The sequence below is a fragment of the Neoarius graeffei genome, chromosome 27 (genome assembly GCF_027579695.1).
Source record: "Neoarius graeffei isolate fNeoGra1 chromosome 27, fNeoGra1.pri, whole genome shotgun sequence".
Lineage (NCBI taxonomy): Eukaryota > Metazoa > Chordata > Actinopteri > Siluriformes > Ariidae > Neoarius > Neoarius graeffei.
The window spans coordinates 8,677,142-8,702,701 of record NC_083595.1 but is presented as its reverse complement, the minus strand read 5'-3'; the positions used below and the strand labels follow the sequence as shown (position 1 = coordinate 8,702,701).

The 25,560-nt window shown below is 42.9% G+C and overlaps 1 protein-coding gene across 2 annotated transcripts in view; it reads left to right on the top strand.

The window, feature by feature from the left end:
- The first annotated feature begins 5,808 nt into the window (after positions 1 to 5,808).
- add3a (adducin 3 (gamma) a) overlaps positions 5,809 to 25,560 on the top strand; it is a 212,462-nt gene continuing 192,710 nt past the window's right edge. The window contains exon 1 of one of the 2 annotated variants that reach the window (XM_060911619.1): positions 5,809 to 5,920. The gene's annotated coding sequence lies outside the window, so the exon portion shown is untranslated. Of the gene's footprint in view, positions 5,921 to 14,935; positions 15,001 to 25,560 lie in introns of those variants that run through there. The other variant, XM_060911620.1, reaches the window with a different exon arrangement.

The window sequence follows — 25,560 nt, the reverse complement described above, 5'->3', positions numbered from 1 at the left end:
GGAGTTGCCCCTCAGGGTTTTGAGTGCAGAGATGACATATATCTTGAGCAAATCCTCCTATTGGCAGCCATGAAATGAATCACTGAAAATGGCTGAAGACCACTGTCCCAACATTTGAGTTGTGGAAGGAGAGGGTATGGGAATTTTATAGAATGAAACACATAACTTACAACTTGAGGCTCCAGAGGGAGAAACTCCTGAAGAAATGGAGCTCTGTTTTGCCAACAATGTTTTGAGACAAGAGAGCAAGTCCACCTCCGCTTCTTTTTGTTTTCCCTTTTGTTTTGTGTTGTTTTGTTATTGTCTGTATGAGTATATGTGCTGTGGAGTTTTCATCTTACTGTCATTTTAGTAGGTGTTAATGTAATTTCAGTTTCTTGTTTCTGAATGCTTGTGCTGACTGTCTATGATCAATAAACAATCAGTTCAAAAAAAAAAAAGAGTAGCAGCCCATCAGCTCTATTTTTGGAAAGAGGCACCACTTTAGCTCTTCAGTCACGGGCTCTTCAGGAGAGCTATTTCAGTCACTGATTACTCGAGAGACAGAAAGAGAGCGCTACAGGTGGGAATAGAGATAAGATACAGTGAGAGAGACAGAAAGACAAAAGGTGAGCGAGAGCGACAGACAAAGACACTGAGATGGAGACAGGTGGCGACACAGACAGATGGAGAAGGAGATAAGATACAAAGAGGAAAAGAAAGACAAAGGGTGAGAGACAGACAGACAGACAGACAGACAGACAGACAGACACCAAGAATGGAGACAAACAGAAAAGAGATAAAGAGAGACAGACAAACACAAAGAGAGAGAGAGAGAGAGAGAATGGGGAAGAAGGAGACAGACACACAAAAAGAGAAGGGGGGAGAGAGAGAGATAGACAGACACACCAACATAGAGAAAGAGAGCAACAAAGTGAGAGTAAGACAGACACGCAACCACAGAGAGACAGTGACAGACAGACACAAAGAGAGAAAGAGGAAGAGAGGAACAAAGTGAAAACAAGACAGAAAGACACACACCCATAAAGACATAGAGAGAGACAGAATCTGGGAGAGAGGGAAAGACTCCAAAAGAAAGAAAGAGTGAGGGAATGAAAGAGACACTGATGGAGAAAGAGGTAAATATTCAGATATACAGGGAGATACTCTGGGTGAGAGAGAGAGAGAGAATGAATGAATGAATGAATGAATGAATAGTGCCATGTTGGAATGCAGGAGAAACTTGACAGTTGATGCTCCTGAAAGATGAACTCATAACCTGCTCAGTGTGAAAGTCACATGAATTCCACATATCTGGTGATGAAGGATTCGTTCACACAGCACAATGAAACAGATTTCTATCCCGTTTTTAAACCGTCTGCTCAGTCTAGGGTTACATTCGCTCACATTTCCACACTGGTTGTTGGTGTTATATCACAGAAACTCATCTACAGTGTGATGTCAATGATAAGAGCAGTGCGTTAGCTCGCGACTCACAGGAGCAATTTCCCATGGATTATGTTTTACAGTGAACCAAACTGGTTCTGTCCTGAGCTGGAGTTACTGTCTGTCTGTGAAACCTGAGCATTTTTTAAGGATTTTCCACTAGGAGACCAACTGGTCTGGGGAATACAATCACAGGCCCCAGAGTCCATGCGGCTGCACCGCTGCGGCATATTCTGTGATGCAAATTGCCGCATTACGAATCCTCGTTTCAGCCAGCATAATATCAACATAGTTAATGCAGTGCCAAGTTTCCCTTGTTAAATGTATACTTACATGGTACTTGGTTAATTAATTGCAGCTGATTGAACCAAATGATAAGACATAACTTGGTTTAAAATTTGGTCTCCCAGTGAAGCTGGTTTGGCATTGACTAGGAGACCAAATCTGGCCATTGGGAGACCATTTGGTCTCCCAGTAACTATGTTAAAAAATGCTCTGTGTGAAACTGTCTGTTTCATGTTACCTCCCTGTTCTCTGGTTACCTCCCATCTCCCAAAAAACATGGACTCAAATCCAGGGCGTATTCCAGCCTTGCACCCAGTGTTCCCGGCAGGGGCGCCGCCAGAAATTTTGGGCCCCATGAAAGATTAGAATTTTGGGCCCCCCAACTTTGCCCACCCTCGTCACAATTACACTATTGTCATTATTTGACTTTTGATAGCCCATGGACCTTGAGTTTGTGACTTTGTTATTACATTTTATGTATTAACCTACCAGGGACTAGATGAAAACTGGTCAGTGACTAATTCTGGTGCATTTACAATCACAAATGAAAATTCAAGATTTTGCCACATGCCTTCTTGTGCTAGGACAACTGGTAGTGAAATGTGTGATGTGACTGCTAATAAATCATAGAAAAAGTTTTCTACCTAGCATCAAAATACCTATGGAAATCCCATGGATTGTTATGTGTTAGGTAGAAAGCTGTGTGTACTGTTCTGCAAAAAGGGAATATGTTCAAAGCAAAGTGTGTCTAGACAGAAATTTGAGCATAAGCAGAGTTAAATAAATTTATTTCAAAGTGACACGGAGCGACATTTCAATTTGATCAATTACGTACGTATTTCTTCATATGTTGTAACCTCTATCCCTCTTTTATGTGTGCTGCGCTTTCTCCAGCTCCTCAATTTGAAACCAATGGTTTAGAACGTGTGAACATTCCACACGCGTAACCATGTCAAACATTTGACTGGTGTCCGTTATTAGCAACACTTTAATCTAGCAAACTGTATATGGCGCTCGCTCATTAAAAACTTCAATCCTAAAGCATTTATGGGTTGTATTGCTGCTTACCTCCTTCTCCAAAAGGGGGGTTCAGTGGTTTGGTAGGGCGGAGGTCCCCCTGAGGCTGAATCTGTGCATATTTAGGGCACCCCATTAGTTATGAAACTGGTTATTAGCACTAGTTATTAGCACCAGCATAACATAATATTTCATCTTGTTTATCACACAAGTCAGTTCAGTTATTAAAATGGAAAAAATGTCACTGTACAAACTGTAAAAGTGTTCTCTTGATCGGCTAATCCAACCACGTTCATACTGTTCATTTACCATTCGCTAATATTTTGAACACACATGTGAGCGATAGCTACCTTTCTTTGGGAAAAACTGAGTGACCAGTTGCCTGCCTCTCCGGTCCCTCTCAGCTTTCAGCTGCCTTTCTTTACATTTTTGACAGCCACTCTTCATATTTAGCAATCATACACAGCAAATTCCTCAGTGTTGAATTAACACGTTCAGAGTTAATTTGTGTCCAATTGGACCTATATAAACACAGTAGGGTGTTAAATCAACACTCTGGGTGTTAATTCAACACTGGGGATTTTGCTGTGTAGACTGTACGCACTCCACTGCTGGCTGGCTGGCTGCTGCACCGCGACACAGCAGCAAGTAGCGTTGCACTGATCAGCACACAGATTTAATGCATCGCGCTTCTACCAGAACTGGACCGTACCATTTCGCAAAAGGGGGAGGGTTAAATGACAATATGTTGAAGAACTCAAGAAATAGACAACCTTGTTCAATTAGCTCATTTTACCAGATGGAATATTGCATTGTTGTTATTTCAAAAGTCTTATTAAAATCATTAAAAGCATATTATCAGCCCCTTAAAGGGCCCCATGGCAGTGCTGGGCCCCTAGAATTGTTCTAACCTTCCCCCCCCCCCGGCGGCACCCATGGTTCCCGGGATCGTCTCTGACTCCACCACCACCACCACCCTGACCAGAATCAAGTGCTTACTGAAGAAGAAGCGATGTTTTGTAATAATGAAAACATGACAGACATAGATGTAAAATGGCAGAAGGTTGTGTAAGGCCATCTTTGTGGCTCCTGTCAGGGTATGTGCTACATGGATGCGGGGAGGAGAGCTATTGCCAAAAGAACACAACTGTATTTGGACAGTTTTAAATAATAAAATAAATGCATAAACTTAAAGGACCCCTAAGATGATTTTAAGGTAAAATTTCCTGTAAGTTTATTGGTTCGACGCCCTCGTTTACACTCACTATGAAAGCTTAAAGTATTCGGGCGCCTTCTAGTGGACATTTGAAAAATTATCTGTAATTCCTGACGTGTCCATTAGGTGGGGCTTGAACATTTAAAAAGCAATTTAACTCCAATTCCAGCTTTTCAAGCCCCAAAAAAGTGAATTTGAATTTCTAATCTCGAATTACTTTCTATTTTGAAATACTTATTTCAAATAAATAAATAAATAAATAAACTAATGAATACAATTTATAACAATATTTATTTGATGGAATACAATATGTTACAAATCTGCTGTGAAAGTTTTTTTTTTTTTTTACTTTCAGCAGTTGAATAAAACTACCACTGATATGATGGTGACTTTTGCAAATCGCATCCATGAAAATGGACTTTTAAAAATGCAAACATTTTTGTATTGCAAAGCTCAGCATGCTCGTGATTCTGTGCACTGATGTGTTCATTTCCAGGCCAAACAGACACATGTGCTGAGTTTAGTCATGTGAATCACACTAGTTTGTTTTTAATGAGATATAGCCTGCAGATTTGCTTACATTTGGCCAGGATTTGATGAGCTGGATGCTTTTCTGAAGGTTTTTAGCCTGTCTTTCTTGATCACAGCCCACAGAAGAGGCCTGTTCGAGTCATCTTGACTGTTGAGGTCAAAAACACTGCTGTCAAATCGGACGGTTTCTTCTTGTAGCCTGCTGTCATCAGCTGTAAGCGCGGATCCATGAAATCAAATACTCAGTGAGCGTGTCGTCCTGTTATCGGAACGTGATCAACTCAAGAGTGGTGTGATGAAGCAGAGTTACTGCTGATTATTTTCCTATAACAGCACATCTTGAAGTGTTTTATTCTTCTTTTGACACTTTTTTGCTCATGATGACCTTTTAAAAACATTTGTAATGAATGACTCAGGCTTTTTCTATGTTTATAGTTCCGTTTAAAGTTGTGGGAAGTCAGCAAGACAAGTTAGTTCTTGTGATTACATCATTACCAGCTAAAATTTTGAAACACATGATTTGTAACTACAATTCGTTGTTGATGCAGAACTAATTTGGCATCCAATGATGTTTTTAAGGGCTGTATTGGGCCAGAGTGGGCGCAGGATGGTTCAACTCCACCCTTTCACTTCCACATGACTAAAACTTTTGAAAAAAAAAAAAAAAGATGGATTTGAGTCATAATCTCTGCTTTGACCCAAATCAGTTTCTAATTTCACCTCACAGCTCTGGATTCAGTCATGAGCTCGGGTTAATGCCTGTGCAGAGCTTCTCATGTTCTCCAAAGGGTTTCCTCTGGGTTTTCAAGTTTCCTCCACCTCCCAAAATCACACCAGTAGGTGGACTGGGTTTTCTAAATCAGCGAAGGAGCGTGTGAAGAGGTGTGTTCCCACCTTGGGAAAAGGTTTCGGATCCACCAACACCCTGACCAGGATAAAAACTTCCTGAAGATGAATGAATGATGAGTGAACAGTATGGAGTATGTCTTAGATAAAGCATGAAACACTGACACAACATGGCTGGATTATCTGACCACCAGTTCAACTTTGGCTTAATATTTTAAAGTTTATCATTCAAACAAGGACTTTGTTTGTTTGTTTTCGTGCTGTAGTGTTCGAAAATAGGGTACTACACAAGACTGGAGTATTTCGAGTCGATTTCAAGCGCACCCATGACATTAGTTTAACTACTGCGACATTTTACTCCCTTCATTAAAAACTCAGGGCTGTCCTTCCTGCTAAATAGTGCTCTCTGCTGATCAGGCTCATGAACGAGTTATCGCGATATTTTGCGCGATCTCGACGCAACAGTTTTGGTGTTTTCAGACCGGTCTCGCGCAGCGCAGCGCAGCTTGTACTCGCTGGGACTGTGCGCGCGCAGGCTTGAATGAAGACAGCAGGTCGGGGTTGAGAGTGTCGCGCGAGGCTCGCAGAGCGCATGTCCAGGTAATCACGCTTTTTTGCTTTTGGTGTGGAAAGCGCGCGCCGGTTCCGGTCCGCATTCAGCCGGAAGTTTCGGTTTGTTTTGAAGTCGCTTTCTGTTTCCGATTGCGGACAGATTCACTGTCGCGCGTGGAACCAAACACTCGCGCGGTCGCCATGGCTACGAGTGAGCCCGAGCGCCGTGTTGCTCCTGCGCAGAAACGCCGGTATTTTTCGGCGCGGAGTCGATTCGCTCCGAGTGATTCATGAAGCTCCGAGTGATTCATGACGCTCCGAGTGATTCCGCCGACACTGTTTGCAGATCTGTGATCTGTTTACAAACAAGTTTGTACACAGGGCTGCCGGGTTGTTTGTGTTCGCATTGCTGAGTTCAGCATTTCGTTATGAGCCGGACGTTTCAAACTGAATCACTGGAATGATGTGCAGTTGTTCTTAACTGGAATTAGTTGGATTATTTATTAATTTAGATGTGAGGTGGGGAGGGGGTGTGGTGATGGGGTGTAAGGTGTGAAAGGGGAGGGGGTGTGGTGATGGGGGGTGAGGAGGTGGGGGTGTGGTGATGGGGTGTAAGGTGTGAAAGGGGAGGGGGTGTGGTGATGGGGGGTGAGGAGGTGGGGGTGTGGTGATGGGGTGTAAGGTGTGAAAGGGGAGGGGGTGTGGTGATGGGGGGGTGAGGGGGTGTGGTGATGGGGGGAGGAGGGGGTGTGGTGATGGGGTGTGAGGTGTTTCTCTGATCACATTCTCTCTTTCTCATAAGTTGCTGCAGTGAAAATCCCCATGAATCACTCAGTTGGCCAGATTCCATTCTGAGAGAAGAGTTAAGAGTTCAGCTTGAAAGTGAAACACTTTAAAAATCAACCTGATTCACTGAGTCTCTCTCTCTCTCTCTCTCTCTCTCTCTCTCTCTGGGTGTCTCTCACAGAGTGTGGCTCTCACGGTGTCTGTATCTCTCACTTTCTGGGGTGTCTGTGTTTCTCTTTTTCTCTCTCTCGTTTGGGGTGTCTCTCTTTTTCTCTCTGGGTGTCTCTCACAGAGTGCATCTTTCTCTCTGGGTGTCTCTCTCTCTCTCTCTCTCTGGGGGTCTCTCTCTCTCTGGGGGTTTCTCTCTCAGGGTGTCTCACAGAGTGAGTCTCTTTCTCTCTTGGGGTGCCTGTGTCTCTCAGGGTGTCTCTTACAGAATGTATCTATCTCTCTTTCATCTCTCTTGGGGTGTCTCTCAGGGTGTCTATCTCTCACTTTTTCTCTGTCTCTCTCTCGGGGTGTCTGTGTCTCTCTTTTTCTCTCTCTCTTTTGGGGTCTCTCTCAGGGTGTCTCACTTTTTTTTCCTCTCTTTCTCTCCTCTCTTGGTGTCTGTGTGTGTCTGTCTCTCTCTCTCTCTCTCTCTCTCTCTCTCTCTCTCTCTCTGGGGGTCTCTCTCTCAGGGTGTCTCAGAGTGCGTCTATTTCTTGGGGTATCTTTGTCTCTCTCTCAGGGTGTCTATCTCTCAGGGTGTCTCTCACAGAGTGTGTCTCTCTCTCATCTCTTTTGGGGTCTCTCTGTGTCTCTCAGAGTACATCTCTTTCTCTCTTGGGGTGTCTGTGTGTGTGTGTGTCTCTCTCTCTCAGGGTGTCTCTCTCTCAGGGTCTCTCACAGAGTGCGTCTCTCTTTCTCTCGGAGTGTCTCTTTCTCTGTCGGGGTCTCTCTCTCTCTGGGTTAAATGCAGAGGATGAATCTCACTGTGCTGGAAGTGTGCATGTGACAGGTTTCTTCTCTCTCTCTCTCTCTCTGTCTCTGTGAACACTGCAGACAGTGCATTTGAGCGATGTGTAAAAATATGCGCTCTGAGCAGCATTCATTCATTTTTTTCCCTTTTTTCTCCTGCTCAGGGTTTGTGGTGTTTGTTACTAATTGGTTGATAGTTTAGGAAACTGATTAAGATGGTCAAAAGTACAAACAAAAATAATAACTGTGGGAACAGGAGGACGTGGACAGACTTTTTGCACAAAAGGGTGGGATCAGTCAGAATTCCTTCAGGAGCGGGTGGGATTGAAAACCGTCCCGTGAACACCTTTGTGTGTCTTTCTGATTTTTTTTTTTTTTTGTCTCCCCACATGATGCAATAGTACACACACTTCTGTCAAAGGGTGTCACACACATCTCACGTTACAAAGAATTTGGACACTAGGATGCTTTGTTTTGCAGCGACTGCTTCAGGGCTGTCTACCACATTTTTGTGTGTGTGTGCTTATAGAAGAGGAAAAAAAAGATAAGTAAGCAGGCATTAGGAAAGCATCAACTCTTTATCTGAACCTGTCCAAAAGGACAGCATGACTCCGTCCCAGTGCGTGCTGGGCTTATCAGAATCTCGCGCGCACACATGGAGCCATGGAATGGAAAGTTTCCCTTTGTTATGTGTGTGCGCATGTTTTGTTTTTATTATTTCAGCTTTCTCTCTTCCTTGCAGCTCCATCTGGGTTTAATTTGTACTTCCTGCATTCGGGCCTGTTTTCTGCTCAGCCTTTTTTCAGGACTGATTACGCAAATCAGATTTTAACCGAAATAAAGATCATCGAATGCATTATTGTTGACAGTCCTTCAGTCACACCATTCTGTAGGTCGTCATCAGTGGTGTATTAGTTACGTGTCAAGTTTAATAAAGCTAGTCCAGTCATGCTAACGTTCTAATGGCTAAGTTTCCTCAAGTCGTCACCGTGTCGTGAGATATTCCTAGTGATCCATCAGCGTTGGTGGGTTTTGAAACCATACACCCCCTGTGTGTTTGGACAAGCAAGTGATCTTTGGTTGGAAAATGGATCAAAAATATAGTACAGTACAGTACAGCCTCTATGTTTGTTTGGACTTGGATGTAAAGTCTGGGAGGGAAGAACAAGATTTGGCCGTCTGTGTGTGTTTGTGTTCTGGTTTCTTGCTTCGAGCTGGAATTCTTTGAAGCGGAGCACTGAGGTGTTTTAGCTCACGCTTAACGCTGTGTCAGAGCGTGTGCAAGGGAGAGAGCTGTATAGTGGGCTGGTTGCCCTGCCAAGAACATTTTTCACCGTCTCCTTCTAAAGATGCATTTTTGGAAGAGTTCAGCAGTGAACTAATGATTAATTTGCGTGATGGAAGGAATAAAAATTGCCGCTACGTAACTGTAGCGTTAGCCGTTTGGCAGTAACGGAGACCTAGCTACCAGGAATCGATATATTGATTATTGATCGACAGTCATGACACGTGACCCGAGTCTTCCACAAGCCTAGGCAGACATATTGCTCAAGCTAGCGAGCTAGTCAACAGCTGTGAGGATTAACAATAGCCATGTTCGTTGTTTACGTTCTTTATGATAATCTGTGGTTGGTAGAAGAGAGCAACTGGACTTGCTTGAAAAGTCCTGAAGACGCCCCGCCCCCCGCCCGAAAGGCATCCCCAGCTCCGTCTGTCCAACAGGGAGCACCAAGCACCCATCCTCCCATGGACCACCACAGAATCCGAATCAGAATGCCGACGGCTGCACCGCAGGTGGCCGACAGACGCCACAGACACCCACCTCCGCTCAGCGATGGTCGCCCCAGGCCGACAAAAATGAACGATCCCCTCTGGCCTCCCCTCGGGCGGGGCGTCTTCAGGACTTTTCAAGCAAGTCCAGTTGCTCTCTTCTACCAACCACAGATTACTATGTACCTGGATGACTGAGTGTCTTCACAGATATGTTTTTACGCACTTTGGGATGGGTTCCCTTCGACTGGTGCGGGAGTGTGGGGGGACTCCCGGAGGGCTGGCGGACGTCTTGGCCAGAGGGGATCGTTCATTTTTGTCGGCCTGGGACGACCGTCGCTGAGTGGAGGTGGGTGTCTGTGGCGTCTATCGGCCACCTGCGTTGCAGCCGTCGGCATTCTGATTCGGATTCTGTGGTGGTCCATGGGAGGATGGGTGCTTGGTGCTCCCTGTTGGACGGATGGAGCTGGGGATGCCTTTCGGGCGGGGGGCGGGGCGTCTTCAGGACTTTTCAAGCATGTCCAGTTGCTCTCTTCTACCAACCACAGATTACTCTGTACCTGGATGACTGAGTATCTTTACAGATATCTTTTTGATAATGTTACACGTGAATGAGACATGAGGTGGTTGGATATGACGACGTGCTCCACTCCTCCGTCCAGTTCTCTCTCACTCTCTCTCATGGACTCATCCTCCAGCAGTAGTCAGGCAGTACGCGTTCATGTGGTTTGAGAAGTGGCTTTGGAAGGAGCCTTGAAGGGAGGGGGTGGGATTCTATAAAATTGAGCATACTCTTCTCCAAAATTAGGAGACCACAGTGGGGAGATCTAACAGATCCTGTAGGTATGATTGATCTCCATACAACAGGTTTTCCTGATATGATGCGGTCTGCGTGCTATAGTTTTTAAGGATGTGCTGCACCAGCCAGTATTTATTCTTGAAAGTTCCCTGATGTTTTTGTGTTTTTTAAAAAGGCATCGATCCCATGCCTACTAGTCACCGGTTGAGAAGTATCTGTGAAAAGTGGGCACATTGTGCAGAACGTGATCGTGTTTGCATTATCGCATTTCTAACCAATCAGAGTTTTTAGTTTTCTGAAGGTGTTTTTATAATCTATTGCTCACCATGTTACACAATGTGTAGCGATATAATCCTAATGTGCTAATCCCGCCTTATTGTGACAGCATCAGCTTTTAACTTAATTTATTGTGCATTACTATATACTATCTATCCATCCATTATCCGTAGCCACTTATCCTGTGTAGGGTCGCAGGCAAGCTGGAGCCTATCCCAGCTGACTATGGGCGGGGTACACCCTGGACAGGTCGCCAGATCATCGCAGGGCTGAGACACATGGAGACAAACAACCATTCACACCTACGGTCAATTTAGAGCCACCAATTGCTGGTTTCAGTCATGTGACTTTTCTTAGCAGAAAGTTTTACCGGAAGTGAAATAGCTGGTGGTCTAAACGGCTGCCATAGTGCAAACAACTAGCGATAAGTTATCAGAGTACGCTCGTAATCTAGAAGCCACTGTTCACTTTAGATATATTCAGAAGATTGCTGTGTGCAATGGAATCGACCCCTACAGTCTGGGAAAGAAGGATTTGTCATACGATCTCAAAAACTACCCTTCAGTCGAGTTCCCCGACATCTCGAACTACCTGGTGTTGTAGACGTCCTTCTACACCGCAAAACAGATGAAAGCGTGGAAAAGTATGAAGGCTTACAACTTTTTTTTGTATGTGGCTGGGTAAAGGACCTTGGGATCGAGTCACTGCCGAATGAATCCTGTATTGTTTTGCCTGTGTGAGGTTTTTTTTTCCTAAGCTTTTCGTTCGTGTCTTTACAACGAAGCACTGCAAGTTGAAGTGTAAACAAACAATAGTTGGCTTGATTCTCACTTGTGTTGGCTCTTATCTCTCAGCTAAATCATTTACAAAGATCATCAGAGACCCCTTTAAAGCCCTGGGGCCTCATGTACAAAGACCTGCGTGGATTTCCCACTAAATATGTGCGCACGTCAAAATCGGGAAATTTGCGTACGACCAAAAAAATCCGGATGTATCAATCAGTGCGTACGAAGGTTTCCACGCACTCTCATGTTGTACATCCCAATCAACGTGGAATTCGGCGCACATGCACGAGCCCCGTTCCCCGCCCCGTCTCCTCCCTCAATTATTCCACACTGAATATGTTAATTAGTATAAATAGACCTGCAGTAAGGCCCGCGTTAGGTAAAAGACATGGCAACTTTTACTAACGCGTTAATGTTAATTAAATGTTAGAAATCTCGCGTTAATCAAATTAACATTTATTATTAACATTTAACATTAACATTTATTCGCGTTAATCCCTGCCTTTAGCACAGTGTAATAGAATTCACATACATCACTTAATTGTTCTGTCACCTCCAATTAAAGTGATGTTCAAAGTGTATGCTATGAGACATGCAACGGTCACTGATTGTATGCCACTGAATGTGAATGTAGCCTATACCAAGATAACGGTATGATTTGCATCGTCCACAGTGCCTGCGCCACAATGAGTGTCTATTTGAGTTACATGGGTTTTGAAAACAAAAAAACACTTTTAGTGCTCTAATGTGTACATTTTTTCGGGGACACCCTGTATTTGAGGAAATGTCTTCCTCTCTTAGTAGGCCCAATATTCCTAGCCACATGTAACCAGAAATAAAACATGTGCACATATTTTCCACAATAGGATTTTAATGACAAATGTATTCTAGCAGGGTGCCAGGGAACAACAGGAGGCCCCCAGTCCATCCCACCCGAGCAGGAAGAGGACCCCCAGCCGAGCGGATCCAGCGTCACTGTCACCTGCCCCCCTTCTCCTCCGCCTGCCCCTGTCGCCGGGTCCACAGGCCGGGTGCTGACGCGCGCGGTCCTTGAGTCGCAGGGGGAAATTTTAAAGAGGATAGAGGCGATTAACGACAACCTTGAGGGAATCTGCGAGGAATTGAAGGAACTGAATAACACATTAAAAGAATATCTTAAAAAATGAATGGTGTCCCGTGTCCCGTCTGTCCTTACCTTTTCACATTGTGGCTATTAAGCGCTGCCGGGTTTGTATGCCATGTCGCTGTGGCACCTCGTTGTGAGGCCCAGGGTCTGGGTCCTCCGGCAGGTCTCGCTTCATTATTGGTACGCCGTGCCGCTACGCCACATTGTGTAACACGCCACACACCGCGGTTGTGTCTGATTTGTACGCACTTGGAAATCGTTTCATATATTGATCTTGGTAATTATGTGATAAGGCTACCCCACGCAACATCAACTAATAATATTTCAGTCTGACACCTCGCGGCAAATGCGCGAGGAAGATCTATTAAGCTAGCTGCAATGCATGGTCCTGCATGTGCATTCTTTAATTTAATTAATTAACCAATAGTCAATGGGAATAATATCGAAATGATATTGCTGGGGTTTCTCATTTCCCGTAATTACAATATGGAAGGGATGGTTGATGGATCTGTTGGCATTTACCCAACAGTCTCGCATTATGTGTCTTGACAATGTCGTATGACTGACATACATTTCAATTCACGCATCCTGATGTTCCGATGCATTTTTGGATGCCTCTTATCGCCATGTCATGACTCTTGACCGAGTAGGCCTAAATGTAGTTGCGTTGCTCTGCCTCTAAGTGTCGCCAAGTACCAAGATGCACCAGAAATGTGCGTACGCCAGCCATGAGGTTTGCGTAGAGTACCGCGCTTTTCCACGCCAAGTCAATCTTTGTACATACGAATGTTTGCGCAGAAAGTGACATACGTAGCTTTTTTGTGCGTACGCAAGCTTTGTACATGAGGCCCCTGGATCTTAGTTAAACAAGACGGAGAAGTGATCACGGTGCATTGTAACTGTACGGCTGGGTAAGAATTTTGTTGCGACCTTCATGCATATGGACTTAGTGAGGAGTAAACAAAGAAACATCTGGGGACTTTAGCGCTTAGGGACTAACAAAAGTACCATAAATAACGACACACAGCAAGAAAAGTACTTGGGAAACACTAAGGACAGAGCTGAGAGGGAAATACAAACCTTTCACCAAGTGATCGCTGCAAACTCGAACGTGCTTCGACTCGGCTCCCTTCGATTTCAGTCAGAGGTTCACTGAAAAGCCGCCTTTCTCCACGTCTTTTTGTGAAATCCTGTGTTCGTTCACCCTTTTTTATTAGTTCACAGGGAACCCTGAAGAAACTTTTATCAGTTTCACGGTTTGATTGATTCAAACAACCTAAAACAACGCAAGCGTAAGGTATTTTTCATGCGAGCAATGAACCTTCTCTGTACAAACATTTTGTCAACTGAGCTTTGGTAGACCACCAGCAAAAGTTTTGAATAACTAACAAGGCGGACGTGACGTCATGTGAAACCCAGCAATTAGCCTAGCCTGCATGTCTGTGGGGGAAACCGGAGCAAACCCACGCAGACACGGGGAGAACATGCAAACTCCACACAGGAAAAGTCCCCGTTGGCCACTGGGCTCGAACCCAGAACCTTCTTGCTGTGAGGCGAGAGTGCTAACCACTACACCACCGTGCTGCCCATAATTATAGTATATTACACTACGTTCACACTGCAGGCTGAAGTGACTCAAATCCGATTTTTTCGCCCATATGTGACCTGTATCCAATCTTTTATTGACAATATGAACGACACAGATCCGATTTTTTCAAATCCGACCCAGGCCGTTTGGATATGTGGTCCTAATTCCGATTCCTATCCGATCTTTTCATATGCGACTTCAGTCTGAACCGCCAGGTCGCATTCATCCGACTTGCACGTCATCAACAAGCCACAAACGTCACTATTCTGCGCTGAAGTAGGCGGCGGGTCTCTCAAAAAAAGTTCCTTTGAACGGAGGTTGCAGTCACTACCCCGCAGAACGCCTGAGCCAAAACCCTTGCCCTCTTCCTTCTCAACCTCCTCCTTAACATCAGGCTATTGTGCATGTTCTGGCTCCATCGCAACAACAACTGCATCATCGCCAGGTACTCCATGCTGGCTACTGTCATACACAGGAAACTTTAGGTTACTTCCGTAAACACTGGCCATGCTCACTGCGTGTGACGTCGTCATATCCTGCAATGCGCATGCGGAACACTTTTAGGTCGCTTTTCGTTCATACTGAGGATCACATACAAGTCGCATATATTTGCTAATGTGAACGACCTCACAAAAAAATCGGAATTGAGCATTAAGCCTTGCAGTGTGAACGTAGTGTTAAATTAATTACTTTTAACCATCCTTCAGTTGCACTGTTATGTAACTCGTGTACATGTGATAAGAAAAAGTTTGGTATGTTTGCAGTATGTATCCTGACAAACATTTAGAGATTTGACATAAACCAAAGAGCATAAACATGTCAGTGGTGTCCCCCCCCCCCTTCCAGCTGGAAAGCATCAAGGGTTCATCATCATAGTTGAATTTTAGAGAATTTTGACATTGATGGCTTTCCATTTAGTCTTGGAATATTTTCAGATTTTGATATTGCCGACCTACAATCGTTTCGGTTCGGCTTGATCTTAAACAAACTCCGGGATCTTGTTTCCTCCTACGTGTGAATTCCCAAGGGTGTGAGTGAGTGAGTGACATGTATTCTTTCGAGTGTTTTTCTCATTTGGCAGTAACAGGTCAGGTTTCTCAGAAGTCTATTCTAAAGCAGCGTCTGATCTACAGTAAGATCCTGGCTTCGTGTGAGAGAGCACTTTAAGATTGATCAGCCATTTAGGGCATGATGTCATTCCTAACTGATGTATATTGCATGTCTGTTTCTACATATGGTTCTGTAAATTTGCATTAGGGTGGGTGTGTGAGAGAATGAGAGACCCTCTGACCGTAACGAAGAAGGGTGTGTGGCATCCCTCCTGTGAGGAAACATGCTGTATGAGTGCGATTGTGGGGGAAAAATAACACCGAAAAACAGACTATATATAAAACAGGTCTGCAGTCCCACCCTGCTTTAGTTCCTGTTTGTGATGATTGATTTAACGCTCAGCAGCTGTGGTGTAAATGAATCTACACTCGTACACCTCTGATAAGAGAAGTGATCTTCATTTGACCTTTGTCTGAAATGAAATTGGGTCAAAGTCCAGCTTCAGGTCTGTCCTTCAACCAGCACTAGTGTCCACGGCACAGGAGTCGGGACGATTTTTTTCAATTAACAATATTCCTCTTCTGTTTTTGGGAGAAAATATTTCCCATTTTACCACGAGATGGTGGGGGTGTAATCTGGAGATGATTGTAGAAGTTTTTAGACATGTTTGTAGATATTTGGAAATGTGTGTAGAACTTTTAGTATGCATTTACATTTCTAGATGTTTGTAGAAGTTTCTGGAATCTTTCAGACATTTCTAGATATTTTCTTGAAGTTTAAAGATGCTTGTATATGCTTCTCAATATTTTCAAACGTTTCTGGATGTGTGTACACATTTCTAGAACTTTGGAGATGTTTCTAGAACGTTCCATATATGCCTCATCTCATCTCGTTATCTCTAGCCGCTTTATCTTGTTCTACAGGGTCACTGGCAAGCTGGAGCCTATCCCAGCTGACTACGGGCGAAAGGCGGGGTACACCCTGGACAAGTCGCCAGGTCATCACAGGGCTGACACATAGACACAGACAACCATTCACATTCACACCTACGCTCAATTTAGAGTCACCAGTTAACCTAACCTGCATGTCTTTGGACTGTGGGGGAAACCGGAGCACCCGGAGGAAACCCACGCGGACACGGGGAGAACATGCAAACTCCGCACAGAAAGGCCCTCGCCGGCCACGGGGCTCGAACCCGGACCTTCTTGCTGTGAGGTGACAGCGCTAACCACTACACCACCGTGCCGCCCCTTTCCATATATATACAGTGGGGCAAAAAAGTATTTAGTCACCAATTGTGCAAGTTCTCCCACTTAAAAAGATGAGAGAGGCCTGTAATTTTCATCATAGGTACACTTCAACTATGAGAGACAAAATGAGAAAAAAAAAATCCAGAAAATCACATTGTCTGTCTGATTTTTAAAGAATTTATTTGCAAATTATGGTGGAAAACAAGTATTTGGTCAATAACAAAAGTTCATCTCAATACTTTGTTATATACCCTTTGTTGGCAATGACAGAGGTCAAACGTTTTCTGTAAGTCTTCACAAGGTTTTCACACACTGTTGCTGGTATTTTGGCCCATTCCTCCATGCAGATCTCCTCTAGAGCAGTGATGTTTTGGGGCTGTCGCTGGGCAACACGGACTTTCAACTCCCTCCAAAGATTTTCTATGGGGTTGAGATCTGGAGACTGGCTAGGCCACTCCAGGACCTTGAAATGCTTCTTACGAAGCCACTCCTTCATTGCCCGGGCGGTGTGTTTGGGATCATTGTCATGCTGAAAGACCCAGCCACATTTCATCTTCAATGCCCTTGCTGATGGAAGGAGGTTTTCACTCAAAATCTCACGATACATGACCCCATTCATTCTTTCCTTTACACGGATCAGTCGTCCTGGTCCCTTTGTAGAAAAACAGCCCCAAAGCATGATGTTTCCAGCCCCATGCTTCACAGTAGGTATGGTGTTCTTTGGATGCAACTCAGCATTCTTTCTCCTCCAAACACAAGTTGAGTTTTTACCAAAAAGTTCTATTTTGGTTTCATCTGGCCATATGACATTCTCCCAATCCTCTTCTGGATCATCCAAATGCTCTCTAGCAAACTTCAGATGGGCCTGGACATGTACTGGCTTAAGCAGGGGGACACGTCTGGCACTGCAGGATTTGAGTCCCTGGCGGCGTAGTGTGTTACTGATGGTAGCCTTTGTTACTTTGGTCCCAGCTCTCTGCAGGTCATTCACTAGGTCCCCCTGTGTGGTTCTGGGATTTTTGCTCACCGTTCTTGTGATCATTTTGACCCCACGGGGTGAGATCTTGCGTGGAGCCCCAGATCGAGGGAGATTATCAATGGTCTTGTATGTCTTCCATTTTCTAATAATTGCTCCCACAGTTGATTTCTTCACACCAAGCTGCTTACCTATTGCAGATTCAGTCTTCCCAGCCTGGTGCAGGTCTACAATTTTGTTTCTGGTGTCCTTTGACAGCTCTTTGGTCTTGGCTATAGTGGAGTTTGGAGTGTGACTGTTTGAGGTTGTGGACAGGTGTCTTTTATACTGATAACGAGTTCAAACAGGTGCCATTAATACAGGTAACGAGTGGAGGACAGAGGAGCCTCTTGAAGAAGTTGTTACAGGTCTGTGAGAGCCAGAAATCTTGCTTGTTTGTAGGTGACCAAATACTTATTTTACCGAGGAATTTACCAATTAATTCATTAAAAATCTTACAATGTGATTTCCTGGATTCTTTCCCCCCATTCTGTCTCTCATAGTTGAAGTGTACCTATGATGAAAATTACAGGCCTCTCTCATCTTTAAGTGGGAGAACTTGCACAGTTGGTGGCTGACTAAATACTTTTTGCCCCACTGTATTTTATTATTATTTGTTTTGGGGAGATGTTTCTGGATGTTTTCAGACATTTCTAAATGTTTCTAGATATTTTCTAGATATTTTTGCAAGTCTGTAGATACTTGATGTTTCTGAATGTTTTCAAACATTTTCTAGATGGGTGTACACATTTCTAGAACTTTGTGGATGTTTCTAGAAATTTTACATCGAATTTTATTCATTTTCGGGAGATGTTTCTGGATATTTTCAGACATTTTCTAGATGTTTGCAGAAGTTTGTAGACCTTTCTTGGTCTTTTGTGGAAATGTCTAGATACTTGTTGACATTTCTGGATGTTTTCAGTCATTTCTAAATATGTCCACATTTCGAGAAGATTGTAGATATTTCTAGAAATTTTTATTTGTTTTTTTTCCTAGAGGTTTGTAAATATTTATTTGTAGATGTTTCTGGATGCTTTCCAACATTTCTAGGCATGTGTAGATATTTTCGAGAAGTGTGTCTGATTCTGGAATTTATTTATTTTGGTAGAGGTTTGTAGGTGTTTCTGGATGTTTTCAGACATTTCAAGATGTGTGCCAATATTTACAGAATCTTGTAGATGTTTTGAAGGGTTTTTTTTTTTTAGATGTTTGTAGAGAGGATTTTTTTTAGATGTTTGTGGAGGCTTGTAGATACTTCTAGAAACTTAGATATTTCTAGAAGTCTTTAAACACTTCTTGATGTTTGGAGAAGTTTTTCGACATTTCCAGATGTTGGCAGATTCTTCTAGATTTAAGACATCCCTTGAAGTTTTTTGTTTTGTAAATATTGTTTATAGACATTTTTAGAGATTTGTGGCTGCTTCTAGATGCTTTTAGACATTTCTGGATGCTTGTCGAAGTGTGTTGATATTTCTAGATGTTTCTTGAGTGTGTTTCCCTGAAAACTCTGTTGCTAGAACTGGATGTGCGTTGGCCCTACCATGAATTTTAGTGTAAAAATTTTTTTTTTGACATTTTTTTTTTCTAGAGCTGAATGAAAACTCTTGAATGTGAGCCAGTCAGTCAGACTAAATGTGTTTGTGTTCACAATAATTACAAGAAAAATCCACATGAAGGAGCTATTCTGTGAGTTTCTCAGTTTGCGGTTGACGCTAACTGTAGGTTAAAAACGGTACAATTTTAGCTGAACCGTGTCTTTTCTGAGCAATTTTCCAACACATCTGAGGAAAATGTTGACGTTCCTGATAACTTGGTCATGTTTTCATAGTCACTTTGCCTTTACTCTGTTCTGTATAGAAACATAATGGCCGCAAGGTAGCTAGATAAATGACGAGCCTCAGTGGTTAGCTGTCTAGCTTGGTGTCCATTTGTCCAGAGATCTGAAGACCATTTGTTTGTTTGTTTGTTTGTTTGTTTGTTTGTTTGTTTGTTTGGCCATGTGGAAAGTATGAATCACAAATTCTTAATACTGTTTGTTGAGTCTGCTGTAGTGCACACATCTGGCACAGCGAGTGCTGTGATATTCCCAAGAGTCTGCTTGCATATGCAAATATAAAGAGGGTGTAGGTCACCTTGGGGAAAGATCTCCTGTGGTGTGTGTATGAGAGAGAGAAGGCGTGGGAGTCTGGAATGCTTTAAAGACATGGCTGGATCAGGTTTGATACTGTAAGCTGAAATCAGATCTCTGAACTGTGCTCAGCTATGCCAGGCCTCTGGTCCGGACCCAAATATACGTCACCCAGCGCTATTCATGTGCTCGGTGTTTACATCAGGGTTTCTGTTTACACCTTGTGTTGAACACAGACATGAAACGTTGCCACAAAATATGATTTGGGTTCCATTTGATTTGCTATAAAATGGTTTTATAGCTCGATGAGCAAATCTGCATACCTTTTTATACTTTTCACTGAAAGAAACAGGAAATTGCAAACATTTCCCTTTTATTTTGTTGAAAATAATCGTTTCTGTCACTAACTATATACTTACACCAGTGTTGTAGTCGAGTCACTAAACCTCGAATCTGAGTCCAGTCTCGAGTCCCCAGTGTTCAAGTCCAAGTCGTTAAAAAAAATTTCGAGTCCGAGAACAAGACCCCAACTGCACCATTTGACGGTGTCTGTTTTAGCGCCATTAACATTAGTTTGTTCCTGAACATGACGTGTGAACAGGTGAATGAGCATTCTCTTTGTCAGAGATGGTTGGGAGATGGATGTAAATGCAGGAGGTGTGTTTTATTAATACAAGTGAAGACACGTAAACAATCCAGAACGGCAGGCAAAATCGTAAAATGGTGAAAAACACGGCAGGTCGAGCGAGCCACAAACAGGCTATCGTAGACTCGGCAGAATCAAAGACGAGAAACAGGGAATCAGGAAACCAAACAAGGAAATAAGGCTCGGTAATGTCAGCAATGCAACTCAATACTTCGCAAAGTAAGTGTGTTTTCACAGTTTTTATATCTGCGCGCTGTTTGCGCCTTAATCCTGTGCAGGTGCGAGTCGTTTACGGCACGTGCGAGAGTGTCCGCTTGGCGCGCAGGTGTGACACTCTCTTAAATGAAATTAGTACAAAATTAATGGAGATATCTTATGCCAAATTATTATGGCATGTTACAAAAAATAAAGAAAAAATCAGAGTCCTTGTCTCCAGTTTACGAGTCCGAATGCAGTTAATGCACGAGTCTGAGTCCATGTCCAAGTCAAGTCACGAGTCCTTAAAATTAGGGCATGAGTCGGACTTATACATACATTAAACTCTTACCTTAAGCCAGTATCTCACTGGGCTGCGACAGCTTGCAACAAATTGCGAACGTCATTCACGAGAGAGTTTCAAAAGTGTCTTGAAACATTTGCGGGGCTTCTCAATTTCCTCGCACGAGTCGCAAAGTGTCGCTCCTTCGTCGCTGAAATTTTGAACATGTTCAAAAAATTCGCGCGACACAATTTCTCTCAAAATAGCCGCAAATGCGTCGCTGGTGTCGCAAAGCTGTCGCGAACCCTTCTCAAGTCAGTTTCCGTAATTTAGGAAGTGCGAGTTCAGCCAGTATCTCACTGGGCTGCGACAGCCTGCAACTAGTTGGAGACACAACAATTGCGATAAAATGTGCGAATATCAATTCAGTGTGATTCCAAGTGAAAATTGTCGCTAATTCGCGTATTTTATCGCAATTGTTGTGTCCAACTAGTCGCGGGCTGTCGCAGCCCAGTACGATACTGGCTTTAGATCTATGTGCAGCAAAACCTCCTGTTGGTGATCTGTTCAAAACCCACCTCAAGTTTTTTCTTCATCAACATGTCAGACGTGGAAGCCGGTTTGGGTCCGTGACGGAAAGAATTTAAAATATAAACATGTTGACAACGTATCCTTAAATTTCATGTCACAAGTTAAGACCTGGATGTGGCCGAGGATGTTGAAAAGTTGTTGCAGATTGTTTTTGGAATATCGTTAGCATCATAAATGGTGACTTGCTACTTGACACATGCCCCTTTTCCACCAAAGCAGTTCCAGGGCTGGTTCGGGGCCAGTGCTTAGTTTGGAACCGGGTTTTCTGTTTCCACTGACAAAGAACTGGCTCTGGGGCCAGAAAAACTGGTTCCAGGCTAGCACCAACTCTCTGCTGGGCCAGAGGAAAGAACCGCTTACGTCAGCGGGGGGGCGGAGTTGTTAAGACCAACAACAATAACAAGACCGCGAAAGATCGCCATTTTTAAGCGACGAGAAGCTGCAGCTGTACAAACGCGAAGTCATCCATTATTATTGTTGTTGTTGCTGCTGCTGCTTCTTCCGTGTTGATTTTGCTTCGATATTCGCACCAAGGTTTATGCAAACGTAGCGACGTAACTGACGTATACAGCGACGTAATGACGTGTCTCCCCTTAGCACCGCGAGCTATGGAAAAGCAAACTGGTTCTCGGCTGGCTCGCAAGTTGGAGTTGTGAACCAGCACCAGCACTGGCCCCGAACCAGCCCTGGAACTGATTTGGTGGAAAAGGGGTAACAGAGGATTCTGAGAAGGATGAGCTAGCCCTGTTCAGGTTAAAATTTAAAGTTGGAGTTGAAAATAAAGGTAAGGTTAAAATTAGAACTAAGGTTATGATGCAGTTATGGTTAAAGTTCAACTTAAACCGAAGGTATAACAGCAGTGTGGAGAGATTACGAATGTTGATTCTGAAGCTCTTTGCCAGAAAAGCGTATAAAAGGTAAACAGGATCGCACAGTCTTAAGCTTGAGAGATCTTGTGATCCCAGTAAAATCTCAGCTGAATTCTTGAACATGCAGTGCAAGCGTAGTTACTGATTCATATGTTTGAAGTGTTTTGTGTTGCTCCACAGGTCATTTTTAAGATGTCCGGCTCGTTATTTGTGAGATTTCATGCTGAATGGGGCTGAGCTGCATTCTTTACTCCCCTGCTTGATCTCGTCTCTTATTCATGTTTGATGGAAAGTGTGTGTGCTTGGTTGTGCATGTAGTGGTGGCCTGTGTGGCTAGGTGTACGTGTGTGTGTGTGTGTGTGTGTGTGTGTGTGTGTGTGTGTGTGTGTGAGTGTGTGTATATCTGCAAAAAAAAATTCAAATGTAAGCCACTCTACTATCCTAATGCTTTTCCTGTAGAGAGACCAACATTGCACCATCCTGCCACTGCATTACAGTATGAAACACACATATACACACACACACACACACACACACACACATCACTTTCATTATTTCAGAGCTTTATTTTACCACACACTTCTTGAAACGTATCTTTCTCGGAAGCTTCACTTTCCTTTCATGTGTGACCGATGCATGTTGCAATCAGGTCCAGAAGATATCACCGAAGATAAGATCTTGCTCTTTTTAGATGAGTCAGTCTTTTTTTTTTTCTTCTGTTTATTCTCATGGTGGTGTTGTGTGTGTTTTTTTTTTTTTTTTTTTTCCTGTTTGCCCTCAAGGCTTTTTTACAACTCTGTAAAATTTGTTTTGCTGCCATAAATCAACCTGCGGTTTGTCGGTTGAGTTAAAACGCGTCACGTAAACAGTGACAAAACCTGATGCTGTTTTGGCTGGATGAAGATGTCCTTCAGAATTTTCTCATCACAAAACTAGTCGCGATGGATTTCTTTTCCTTCCCTTTCTGTCTCCCGGCCTTCAGTTTTCTCACAAGCGCAAAACCAGAACTACTAGTTCGGTCGCCAGAGACTTTCTGTTACTATGGCAACACGCACAAAACCAAAATGGATAGATCGACAGCTACGATAACTGGCAGCTAGCTAAACCGTGTATTAATGTCCTTCACTTGTTTAAGATAGAAAAGTGGAATTCTGCAAACTTAAAGCTTGACTGAACATGAATTCCAGTTCATCTTTAACTATTAACTTAAATTTATCTGTTTAATATAACTTCCAACACTGAATTTTGTTTTGTTTTTTTCTCGTTATGAACAGGTAATAGTGACCTGAGTGGAGTTGTAAAAGTGTTGATAGTCTGAGATTTGCTATTTACTGTAATTCTTAGAAAATTATTTTAAAAAGGCCCCAATTTCTAGTGGTTTCCTACAAGCTAATGTGTAGATGCAGGTAAAAAGGGTTTACTTTTCGAGCGGCGGCTATAATTATCGACACCTTTTCAGATTTCCCAATTTAAAAAAAAAAAAAATTCTTACAAAGGTGAGTTTCAGTTCCAACAGTTATTATTGGTTAATTAATCAACCTGAAGACCCGCCTCGCCCTCTGAGCTTGTCATCTGATGATACAGCTTGTTACCTGAGATGGAATTTTTTTTATCACGATCAGCAATTTTTCAGAAAACCCAGACGTCATCATCGCAGGTAAGCGTGATGGAAAGATCATGGGCATGTTTTTACTGATCAACTTCACCGATATTTCATGATCTCATCATCGAAACCTACTTTGTTTCTTACGCTTTCATTTGACAGTCGCTATTTTGTATCTGAACGCGCGTTTGAGAAATCACGTGCGTGAGGTGTCGATAATAGTGATCACTTTCACTGGTGTCCACCATTATCAACACCCTGTGGGATTAAGGGACATTTACAACTGTTATGGATCGATCTTTGTGTAACATTGTTGAAGTCGGAGTACTTTAAAAACAAAAAAAAAGTGCTGTGATTTTATAATGTATTTTTTTCTGATTCATAACAGAATGGAATGTTTCGACTAGTGCATCTCAGAAAATTAGAATATTGTGAAAAAGTTCAATATTTTCCATCAGTTATTTAAGAAAGTGAAAATGTTATATATTATAGACTCATTACACAAGCTAAAATGTTTCAAGCATTTTTCTATTTTAATTTTAATCAGTATGGCATACAGTACAAAAACGTAAAAAAAACCATCTCAAAATATTAGAATATTTCATTTCGAGTTTGAGTAAAACAGTATGAACACAGTGTATCTCTCGGTCTAGTTCAGTACACACAACCACAATCATGGGGAAGACTGCTGACTTGACTGTTGTCCAGAAGATGATCACTGATGCCCTCCACAAGGAGGGTAAGCCACAAAAGGTCATTGCTGAAAAGGGTGGCTGGAAAAGGTGCACAAGCAACAGGGATGGCCGCAGTCTTGAGAGGATTGTCGAGAAAAGTTGATTCAAGAACTTGGGAGAGCTTCACAAGGAGTGGACTGAGGCTGGTGTCAGTGTATCAAGACCCATCACGAACAGACATCTTCAAGAAAGGGGATACAACTTTCGCATTCCTAATATCAAGCTACTCCTGAGCCAGAGACAATGTCAGAAGTGTCTTATCTGGGCTAAGGAGAGAAAGAAATGGACTGTTGCTCAGTGGTCCAAAGTCCTCTTTTCAGATGAAAGTACATTTTGCATTTAATTTGGAAATCACGGTTCTAGAGTCTGGAGGAAGAGTGGAGAGGCACAGAATCCAAGGGGTTTGAAGCCCAGTGTGAAGTTTCCACAGTCTGTGATGATTTGGGGTGCCATGTCATCTGCTGGTGTTGGTCCACTGTATTTTATCAAGTCCAAAGTCAACACAGCCGTCTACCAGGAGATTTTAGAGCACTTCATGCTTCCATCTGCTGACGAGCTTTTTGGAGATGCTGATTTCCTTTTCCAGCAGGACTTAGCACCTACCCACAGTGCCAAAACTACTACCAAATGGTTTGCTGACCATGATATTACTGTGTTTGATTGGCCAGCCAACTTGCCTGACCTGAACCCCATAGAGAATCTATGGGGTATTGTCAAGAGGAAGATGAGAAACACCCGACCCAAAAATACAGATATGCTGAAGGCTACTATCAAAGCAACCTGGGCTTCAATAACACCTCAGCAGTGCCACAGACTGATCACCTCCATGCCACACCGCATTGATACAGTAATTCATGGTAAAGGAGCCCCAACCAAGTATTGAGTGTATAAATGAATATACTTTTCAGAAGTTGGACATTTCTGTATTGTAAATCCTTTTTTTTTGATTGATCTAAGGGAATATTCTAATAATTTGAGATACTGGATTTCTGATTTTCATGAGCTATAAGCCATAATCATCAAAATTAAAACAAAAAAGGCTTTAAGTATTTCACTTTACATGTAATGAATATAGAATATATGAAAGTTTACCTTTTTGAATTAAATTATGAAAAAAAGGAACTTTTTCATGGTATTCTAATTTTTTGAGATGCACTAGTAGTGTTTGGAATCCGATTGCAATGAATAGAATTAGAGCAGAATTAAATTCCTAACATATAAAAAATTACACGCT